General features: G+C 42.2%; 1 pseudogene; it reads right to left on the bottom strand.

The window, feature by feature from the left end:
• Positions 1–1,875: 1,875 nt before the first annotated feature.
• Positions 1,876–2,360, bottom strand: LOC109572168 (peptidyl-prolyl cis-trans isomerase A pseudogene; annotated as a pseudogene).
• Between the last annotated feature and the right edge of the window lie 8,970 nt (positions 2,361–11,330).

Consider the following 11,330-nt stretch of genomic DNA (forward strand, 5'->3'; position numbering starts at 1 on the left):
CCAGAATGAGGTGCTGCTCTACAGAGCACATTCAACTTTTCCTGGAGGAGTGTTCACTGCTGTTTGTCTACTGTTTTTTTTTTTTTCCCTGTCCTTTCACTGGGTCATTATGTCCTAGACCGCAGTGACTGGGTTTTGTTGCACTCACATATGAAAGACTCAAGAAGCATTTTATGATGTAAGAAAGGTATTTGAGGCTCAGTACATGTACATGTGGCATTATTAAAACTAGGAACAAGAATTCATTAGATTCAGGGAACTGCAATATGGAGTGGCAGTGAGAATATAAGAACCTTGAGAATTAACAAAAATTATTGTGGAGGACATGACTTTTGACTTGATGAAAAGTTAAGAATGAAAGCTATCAAGTGTATCTGGCATGGGGTTTCATTCACATCTACTCAAGTTAGCAGGATCATATCCTTGATCCTTTTGTTTCTCTTCATAACTCATTTCCAAAGGATTTGTGTAAAATGCTTTCCAGCAGATAGAATGTGGGCTTCATTTGAGATCTCATGTGTAATGCCCAGAAATTATAGAGATCACAAGGGTTTACTCTGGATGCTTTGGTCAGAAGGTGCTTTATGACTGAGGTGGCATGGTTTTACTTTGTTCATATAACTGGAAGTTGGAAAGTTCATGGGAAAATAAATCATTGTGGCTGGCGAAGAGCTTGGGATCAGAACCTCTGGTGCATAGTAAGAGTCTGAGGACATAGGCAAGATTCTTAACAGAAAAGAGATGTAAAAACAAGAGGGTTATGGTTTAGGACAAAATTTGAGAATGAGAAAAAGCTGGATGAGATAACTTCTTTTTAGGTCTTTTGATCTGGGGATGGGCTGTCAGGCTTAAAGGGACAGAGCTAGACTCTGTGTTAGACAAAATATAATCTTAAGAGGTGATACATTTGATATCATTCTGCAGAAGTGACAGAAGGAAGCTCTTTCAATGCTCAAAGACCCAACTCTCTGGAGCCAAGACAGATGGTGAGCAGCAATCACTACTTGAATGGGTAGAAAAATGTCAACATCAAGGAATGTTTTATCTCCCGTCTGTTTCCCTCTGCAGTTTCAACTTGGTGCAATAAATCCAAGTTTCCCAGTTCCTTTCCTCAGGCTGCCCAGGTTGCCAGTGTCTTAGAAGTTGACACGGATCCAGGTTGTTTTGGAAGGGAAATGTTTAACCAAGATGCTGCGCCTGGAGCTTTCAAAAATGGGGTCCTCTTGCTTAGGTTGTAAGATTGTATTAATGTTTTTGTACCCTGGGCTTTGATTCTGTATGTCCAGTATCCTCATAAAGAGATAGAAAATAATTCATTCAGTAGCTTTCCGTTCAAACAACTCTGCCTTAGCCACTTACATACTCCACTAGTGTATTAATGTATGAGTTAATTGACGCTTCTGGAGCTGATGATACAAATGTAAATTTGATATGATCCTTACGCATAAGGAGCTCATGGTCTAGCAGAGGGGAAAGTGGATAGATGTTGTTTTAGTTATCTAGATAGTAATTTATGATTTCCCATAAATCCATGGCTGACTTTAAGGTTTCTGAGGCTCAAATGGGCAGTTTTTCTGCTTGTCTTGCTTGGGGAGTCTCCCATGCACATGCATTCAGCTGGCTACTGAGCTTGGCTGGAAGTCCAATATGACATCACTCATATGTCTGGCATCTCGGTGCTCTTCCATATGGCCTTTCTTTTTCTTTGTGGTCTCATCATCCAATAGTCTAGTCCAAGTTTCTTTACGGCGAGGTGCCTGGCTTTACCAGGGAGAAAGCAGAAGCTGCCTGGCTTTTTAAAGGAGAAGACCAGAAGTGGTATCACTTCTGTTGCATTTTATTTATTTATTTTTAAGGATAAAAAGGTCATATTTATTAGACTTGTCCACAGCCCACAGTGGTGATCTTCTTGCTGGCATTGCCGTTTCTGGACCCAAAGCTCTCTGTGGCTTCCGCAATATTCATGACCTCCTTCACCTCGCCAAAGACCGCATGCTTGCCATCCAACCACTCAGTCTTAGCCACGCAGATGAAAAGTTGCAAACCGTTTGTGTTGGGGCCTGTGTTTGCCACGGACAAGATGCCAGGACCTGTATATTTCAGGATGAAATTCTTATCATCAAATTTCTCCCCATCGATGGACTTGCCACCCAGTGCCATTATGGCATGTGAAGTCACCGCCCTGGCACATAAATCCTGGAATTTTTCTGTTAAAGCAGGATTTATCCTTTCCCTCCAGTGCTCAGATCATGAAAGTTTTCCACTGTCTTTGGAACTTTGTCTGCAGACAGCTCAAAGGAGACGTGGTCCAAAGACTCGCTGTTGTCAGTGGTGTTGAAGAACATAGTGGGACTGACCATAGCTGGGCAATATAGAAGGCTCTGGGGTGGTGGCATCCGCAAGGCCTGTTGCATTTTATTGATCGAGGGAAGTCATAATGCCAGCCCTGATTCAAGAGGAGGGGTAGTAATAGTGGTAATGGGTGAAGTAACACACACTACGCTCACTCCTTGGAAGGAAAGTTATGACCAACCTAGACAGCATATTCAAAAGCAGAGACATTACTTTGCCAACAAAGGTCTGTCTAGTCAGGGCTATGGTTTTTCCAGTAGTCATGTATAGATGTGAGAGTTGGACTGTGAAGAAAGCTGAGCGCCGAAGAATTGATGCTTTTGAACTGTGGTGTTGGAGAAGACTCTTGAGAGTCCCTTGGACTGCAGGGAGATCCAACCAGTCTATCCTAAAGGAAATCAGTCCTGAATATTCATTGGAAGGACTGATGCTGAAGCTGAAACTCCAATATTTTGGCCACCTCATGCGAAGAGTGACTCATTTGAAAAGACCCTGATGCTGGGAAAGATTGAGGGCAGAAGGAGAAGGGGACGACAGAGGATGAGATGGTTGGATGGCATCACCGACTCAATGGACGTGGATTTGGGTGAACTCCGGGAGTTGGTGATGGACAGAGAGGCCTGGCATGCTGTGGTTCATGGGGTCACAGAGTTGGACACGACTGAGCGACTGAACTGAACTGACTGAACACACACTTATAGAGAGGGAACTCTTTTTGGAGAGTACCTTCCACAGATACAAATAAATAAGAACCATAGCTAAAATTTAGTGAGCTCTTCTGTGTCAGACAGCCAGCTAAGTACTGGTCATATGTTGTCTCACGACATCCTCATATTAACCTAAGTGAAGTAGGAATCATTCTTACCCCCATTTTATTAATTAATTTATTTATTTTATTTGGCTGCATTGGGTCTTAGTTGCAACACACGGGATCTTTAGCTGCAGTATGTGGGATCTAGTTCCCAGACCAATGATTGAACCCAGGTCCCCTGCATTGGAAGCACAGAGTCATAGCCACTGGACCACCAGGGGAGTCTTACCCCCATTATACAAGCAAGTGAATGGAGGCTGGTAGAGGTTAACTAAACAACCCCAGGTTTAATAAATGGCCGGGATTCAGACTCCTCAGAGATTAATTTGTTGCACTAAGAAAAGTTTGAGTGAACTGGTGATGAACTCCGCCTGTGGAGTCATCACGCTGTAATTCATGTTAGAGAGAGGGCACTAAGGCTCAGAGAAGGGAAAGACCGTTTCTGTGTGGGAGTTCAGGGCGGTCTTCAGGAAGGGGGACATTTGCTGCTGAAGGATGGCTTAGACATGAACAGATGGTGGATGAAAGTCTCCTTGCAGGTGGGAAACATCATGCAGGCATGTTGAGGAAAGGATCCTCCTGGATCCTGTGCACTCCGGGACCAAGAGCCAGTTTATCTTGCGTGGACTCCAGAATTCAAGGAGGGGGACAGAAAGTGTGATGGATGCAGGACATTGGGGGTCAGGTTGTAAAATACTCGAAAACCAGGCTGAGATATCTGGACCTTTATTTCCTGGGGAGACATTTAGTGTTTGGGAATAAGAACTTTATTTTAAAAAGGTTAAAACCACAGAGGTAGATTTGATACGTGAAAATGCAGATACTTAAGACAGGATGAAAAGAGAATGAATTCTCTGTAGGCTAACTGAGAGGAGATATATGTCCGAAGCTTTTAAATGACCCCTGGGATGGATTAGAGGTAAAGAAGAGTATAGATATTGAAGGGTTGATAGCTGAAGATGGAATCAAAGATGGGTGTCAAATAACCAGCCGTAGTAGCTAAAATAATAGGGATGGGATAGATTCCGCAAATACACAGTTGTTTAAATTTTAGGCTACTGAGTTGACTTCAAATAATGCTGTTGACCTGATGGGGGGGCCAAGGTGGATTTGCAGGAGTTGATCCAAAGGTAAGAGTCATTGCTTATAAGGAGGAAATGTGACACTTTTCCTTTAAATTTATTTGGCAAGATATTGTGGGCTATTAACATGATTTTTTCCTTTTCTCTTTGTTACTTTCAAATGCAAATGGAGCCCAGTTACTTTTATGGCCTGATGCATTAGCTGTATATATCTCCTAACTGTATCCCTCCCCCTGACATCCTCACATTAACCTCAGAATAGGTACTGCCCTGTGTCAAGGCATTGAGGGCTCAATGGGATAGGATGCCTTGACATACTGCTTTACATGTAAAAAAAAAGAGAGGGAAAGTTAAACGACCAGTATAACATAAGAGTCAGAATCTGTGTGCTGACTTGAGTCTAGGCAGATAGAAGGACATTTATGACCGTTATAGACAGTGCATGGGGAGGTGGAAGGCCAAGTCATAGTTAGATAACCTTAAGCACACAGGGAAAAGATAGGTACTGCCCTGTGGCCGCTCAGCATCAGGAATAAGCCTGGGAGAGATAGAGCTGTGAGCCAGTGACTCAGTTTCCTTTGCAAGATATTTACTTTTGACAAGAATCCTCATAGGTTCAGGATATAAGATCCTGTAATAGTGCTGTGATTAAAGACTTCCCTTCTGAATAGAGTTACACACAGGCAAATGGGTGGGAACCACCAGAACTGACAGAGCTGCTCAACAGAACGAATGCAGTCATTTCTGAAGTGGGTTGATAACTTTTACTTGCTCTCTTGTTTTTCATTTGTTTCAGATCTGAGTATGTGAGTTCTGGGGCCTTGGGAATGGCGACTGGGATTTAAATATTTAATGGGGAATGCTTCCTACCATTATGCCTCATTACCAACTTTCACTCTCACCATTCATCAGATCGGTAGCCCCTCAAGGAATGGGAAGATTGCACTGTCTCCTCACATATGCTTTGTCAAGCCCCTGATTATTTGTCTAGGTTGGACTGTACATGGTCCCTTGTTGAAGGGAAAGGATTCGTGTAGGAGCTGGTTTCCAAGAGCCCATACAGTTCGTTGAGGACTTGCCAGGCCAGTGTTTCGTTACTTGCGGTCCTGTGCTAAAACAGTAACTACTACTTCTACTACTAATATTTACAATAGCAGCAGTGTTCAGCTGACCTTACAGTGGGCTGGGCAAGTTACACTTATTATTTTGAATCCTCATAACAACCCCTTTTACACATAAGAAAATTGATATGTCTCAGTTCCACAACTTTAAATCCTGGTTCTGATACCAGAGGTTATGCCTTTTGTCTTCTGTGATGGGAACTCTGTTTTACCTCTTACGTGGTGGGGAATAGGGAGGTTAGGAGAGGCCTTTGAATATCATCTTCCATTGTTTCCATACCCTCTTTGGTTATTTCAGCAAATATGGGCAGCGTGTATACACAGTTCCCAATATTGTGTTTCTTCCTTACTGCCTGGGGCAGCCAGAATAGAATGCTCGTGACAGTGAATTGGTCTCAGGCGTCAAGGAACAAAACAGACCAGAATCATGGAGTATATGGATTTCTTGGATCCTCTTTTCCTCTGCAGCTCGGCTGGCCTCTGCCAATAGGAGGTGAGCATTTTGAAGCGACACGTGAATCAATACTTAGCAGGTATAGCTTAAAGTAATAGGTAGTATTGATCAGGAGAGAAATCTATTTTATGTGTTGGGGGGGTACAGCAGGCTAGGAGGGGAGCCCACAATAATGAAAAGGATATAGACTCTCCAATTTAGTGGACACTGGCTTGAATATTGTCTCTACAACAAACCTTGTGACTTTGAGCCACTCTCTTAATCATTCTGAGCCTCAGTTTCCTTGTCTGCAGAATCCTCCTACCTACTGGTTTGTTCTGAGGAAGTTATAGCTACTTGTTGCCAAGGCTTATTACTCCTAGGGCACTATGATCACCACTTTAAGTACACTCTGTGTGTGTTGATGCTTTTATTGTTGTTTGGGTGCTCACAAATGTTTGACTGTTAATTTCTGCTATTATAGTTTCCTTGACTTATATTTTCACCTTTTGGTGGTTATTGACATTGTTTTTGAACAATGAATCCTTGCTCTACTTAAGACAAAGAGGACATGTTTAGTGGCCACTGTGGATTCCAAGAAGTGAACAGAAAGGACTTCCCTGGCGGCCCAGTGGTTAAGACTCCATGCTCCCAGTGCGGGGGTCACAGGTTTGATCCCTGGTCGGGAAATTAAGGTCTTACATGCCATATGGAGAGGCCCCCCTCCCCCCCAAAAAAACACCATGCTACGGTGGAATAAAAGGAAAGAATACAAGTAGAAGACAAAACACAGACCACTCTTCATGCAGCCAGGCTTCTGTCTAGGAGAATCCCCGTTATGCCCTGAACCATCAAGGGTCCAATTTCACAGGTCTCAATGTACTGAATTTAATAAAGAACTTATTCCTTTGCTAATCCCTTAAATTCCTGTATCTGTATCTTATTTTTGTACTTAATCAAATGTTACCTCATACTGTTATTGTTTTCTAAGAACCTTATCAATGTTTTTGGGGTTTCCCTGATAGCTCAGTTGGTAAAGAATCTGCCTGCAATGCAGGAGACCCTGGTTCGATTCCCGGGTTGGGAAGATCCAGCAGAGAAGGGATAGGCTACCACTCCAGTATTCTCGGGCTTCCCTGTGGCTCAGCTGGTAAAGAATCCACCTGCAATGCATGAGACGTGGGTTTGATCCCTGGGTTGGCAAGATCTCCTGGAGAAGGGAAAGGCTACCCACTCTAGTATTTTGGCCTGGAGAATTCCATAGACTGTACAATCCATGGGATCACAAAGAGTCAGACACGACTGAGTGACTTTCACTTTATCACTGTTTTTATATGATAATGTCATCACCATTTCCACTGTACCTAGCTCAGAGTTGGCACATAGTAGGTGGTTGGGTAGGTGTGTGTGTGTGATGTTTTTCTGTTGTTTCTTTTGATTTAAAAAGTAAACTAAAAAGAGAATTGCCATTTCAGTTAATCCCACAAATCTTTGTTGTTGTTTCTGTTTGGTTGCTAAGTTGTGATTGTCTCTCTGCGACCCCATGGATTATAGCCTGCCTGGCTCCTCTGTCTGTGGAATTCTCCAGGCAATAATATGAGAGTGGGTTGCCATTTCCTGCTCCAGGGGATCTTCCCGACTCAGGGATAGAACCTGCATCTCCTGGGTCTCCAGCATTGGCAAGCGGATCCTGTACCACTGAGCCACTTGGAAAGCAAATCCTTATGAGGTAATTACACAGATAAACTCAGTTATACACACACTTGAGTGTGTGTGCAGAGCTAGAATCTGAGCATACAAAGAAATCAACATAGTCCTTGCCTTTGAGATTCCCATAGTTTGGTGTGCAAAATAGCCACACGAGAACACTTTGTAGTAGAATACCGGATATTATGTAAAAAAAGAAGGGGAGTCATATTATCTGGGGTTTCAGGGAAGCTTTCTGGACATGCATCTATGTTGAACCTGATTGAATGGATAAAAGCCATCCAAGGGAGAAAAGAAGGGCGATACAATCCAAGCAAAGAAAATAGCATAAGCAAAGCCAGAAGGTATGTAGGAAATGATGTGGTGTTTCACCAGAGTTTGTGGAAATCAGTTTGGAGTTATCACACTCCAAAGTACAAAGTAACTTATTTTGGAAGTGAGGAAAGGAGAATGGATAGGGGGGCCAGACCAGAACTAGTAACTATAGCCCACTAAGATAAAGATGTTGTCTGTAAATAAGGTGACATGGATACAATTGTCTTTAGATCGATCAGTCTGGTTACTGATTGGATGATGAATTTATGATGTGCTAGAAACAGGGAGAGGAATTAGAAGGTTGTTGAGATAGTCCAATGAGAGAAATTGAGGCCCTAGCTTAGGACAGAGAAGGACAGGATGATGATGATGAAGTTGCTTGTGCTACTGTTACTACCGATAGCAACATTTAAATACAGTTGATCCTGGAACAACTCAGGGCCCCCCCAACTTCCCCCGCTCCGTGCAGTTGAAAATCCCCATCTAACTGATAGTTGGCCCTCCTACCCATGGTTCCACACCTGTGAATTCAACCAACCTTGGACCAGGTGGTACCGTAGTATATACTATTGAAAAAAATCTGCATGAAAGTGGACCTGTGCAGTTCAAACCCACATTGTTCAAGGGTCAGCAGTACATCCTGATATATTACAGGTTCCGTTTAAAGGGTGTAGTAGGAATTAATTTAATTGTCTGTTGACCCTAATATCATCCCCATTTTATAGATGAGGAAGCTAAGAGGTTAAGTAGTTCACCTAGTGTATCATAAGGCAACGTGGCCGAGCTCGTGTTCAGGCCAGGCTATCTGGCTGAGTCCGTGTCCTAATCACTGCTCCATGCTGCTGCTTTCAATCTTGAAGCAACAACAGGGTTTGTTTTTCTGGTATTTTAGCAAAGGAATCTATTCCACAGTTAATTCTCATAATTAAAACTGTAACTTTATCCTTTGATTAATAGTTATGCTAGAAAACTTATATAGTATTGATAAGTGAAGTTGCTCAGTTGTGTCCAACTCTTTGCAACCCCGTGGACTGTAGTCTGCCAGGCTCCTCTGTTCATGGGATTCTCCAGGCAAGAATACTAGAGTGGGTTACCATTTCCTTCTCTAGGGGATCTTCCCGATCCAGGGATCGAACCGGGGTCTCCCACATTGAAGACAGATGCTTTAACCTCTGAGCCACCAGGGAAGCCCATAGTATTGATAAGCAAAAAGAGAAAAATAAGCAACAACTCCATTTCCAACATCCTTTAGGTAACTAGTGAAAGCAATTTGTAATTTCTTTTTGTATCTTCTCCCCTCCCTTTCTGTCTCTTACCTTATCCTCTGTGTGTTTGTACACATGCTTTTGGGACATCATTCTCAGCTATTAGGTATTTCTCCATCTCTCCCTCTTTTTTATTTTGACTGTGCCATGCAGCCTGTGGGATCTTAGTTCCCTGCCTTGGGAGTGTGGAGTCTTAACTACTAGACTTCCAGGGAAGTCCCTCAATCTTATTTTTAATGATTGCACAATACTCCTTTTTAGAGTGGAGGACTTTGGTGACTAGATCAATGTGGGTGGGTAAGGAAGAAGTAATATATTTAGTATGACTCAGATTTATGGCTACGTGTGTGGTGATGCAATGCGGAACAGAGAACTCTGGAAGGTTATATAGGTTCATGTTGAGTTTGAGTAAGGATGCTTTCAGTTAGCTCAGTGTATGAATCTGAAGATCAACAGAAATTTATTTTTCTTTCCATGCACTTGATGAGTTTGAAACTCAGAGGTTAAGTCACTTTCCCAAAGTTCAAAGTTTGGTCTGGTCAGAGCTCATATGTTTTTCACACATTATTATTATTATATTTTTACACACATTACTCATTACATGGGTAAATAAATTAATGAAGAAACTTATAAAATAGTCTTTTTGGGGATAATATTCAGTGTTTATCCCACTTTTCATTCTGCTAATTCTTACCTCTCACTTTCTTTTTCAAAGAAGATACAAGGGTAGGCTTGCCCTAAGGAAGTTTAGAAGCTGTATTTGTTTAATATTATTTCAAAGATCCAGTACCCTTAGGCTGTTTAAGATTGTTTAGCCTGCTTTGCTGTTATTTGAATAGACAGGATGCTTTGAAATGAGTGCAAAACAAACAAGAAAACAGACAAAAATAACACTAAAACCCTAGTGAGACGTATAGGGTCATGAGATGGAAAGACTGGGATGTAACAAATAGGCCATCTCAAGTTCTGAACTTTGTCTAGCTCTGTTTGGGAGCTCTACTCCTTGGCTGTTTGTGGGACCCTGTGCTCTTACTTTGCCACTGTGTCCAGTAATGGTTGCTGCTGATTTAAAGCTTTAATCCTGTGAAGCCACGTGTAGCTCATTTATTTCATGGGCAGAGTAGTAGAGGATGAGGCAGTGTCCAAGTGAAAGGAGGCAAGAGGAAGAATGATTTTCCTGCACTTAAAGAGCGGCCAGTGTGTACAAGTCTGCCCTGGCCCAGAGGACAAGAGACCTTGGATTGTATCCAGCTTATTTTTCTTCTTACGTCTGTCTCTTTCTCCAACATAGCTGGCACATTGTTGCCCAGCTTGCTGTACGCATGAGCAAACTCACGCAGAAACAGGCAACACTCCATCCTGGACAGATGGACCGCCGGCAGTTGCCCTTTTGGACTTCCTCCCCTGGGACCTAGTTCTTCTTTCTAGAGCCGCACAGAGCGTGTTCCTTACCTGTCCCTGTGATGTCACTTTAAAGAAATTCAGGCGTTACAAGAAAACGTCCACATGCTTCGTTAGTTTCCTCCCTGAATCTCCTCCACTACTTCACATCTGATAGTTCCCACTTTCGTCCCTTTTCTTTCAGGGTATGGCATTCAAAATATTGCTGCATTTAGGGTTTAAAAAGCTTGTTGTAGAGTCTTTATATAGATATTAGTTAGGATGTATTGAAAGTTAAGAAGCCTTAGTCCCTGCATTGGCCATACCAATTACTGGGTGAGACTTAGGCAGACTAGTTCTCTAATGTCTAGTTCTCTAGTCTGAGCATCAGTTTTTCCATCTGTAAAATGAAGGGCTCAGATGAAGAGATCTCTATTTCTCCTGGCTCTGAATGGACCCAGTGACAACAGAGGATGAACTTTATTAAAAATCACCTTTTAAAAAGATTTAACACAGAGGATTGTAGAAGTGAATACCAAAGGATCTTAAATCTAATATCAGGATATCCTCTGGTGACTTTAAAGAGTTATATGTGTCGAGTAGAAAATTCAAAAAAATTTTATAAGATGTGAAGTAAAAAGTAAAAGTCCCTCTTCCAGTCTCTGATCCTGGTTCTTTTTCCCAGAGGATTTCAGTATAACTAATTACTTGTTTTTCTTCCCTCTCTTCCCGAAATGAGAGTATCAACTTTTAAAACAAGAATATAGCATTTCAAAATGTCTGTTTCTTCTCTGTGGTCTTGGGTGGGGGGAGTCTACACTTGTGAAGTTTCTCTTGTGGCAAGTGCAATTAAATACAGACTGT

Source organism: Bos indicus, chromosome 18, assembly GCF_029378745.1.
Source record: "Bos indicus isolate NIAB-ARS_2022 breed Sahiwal x Tharparkar chromosome 18, NIAB-ARS_B.indTharparkar_mat_pri_1.0, whole genome shotgun sequence".
Lineage (NCBI taxonomy): Eukaryota > Metazoa > Chordata > Mammalia > Artiodactyla > Bovidae > Bos > Bos indicus.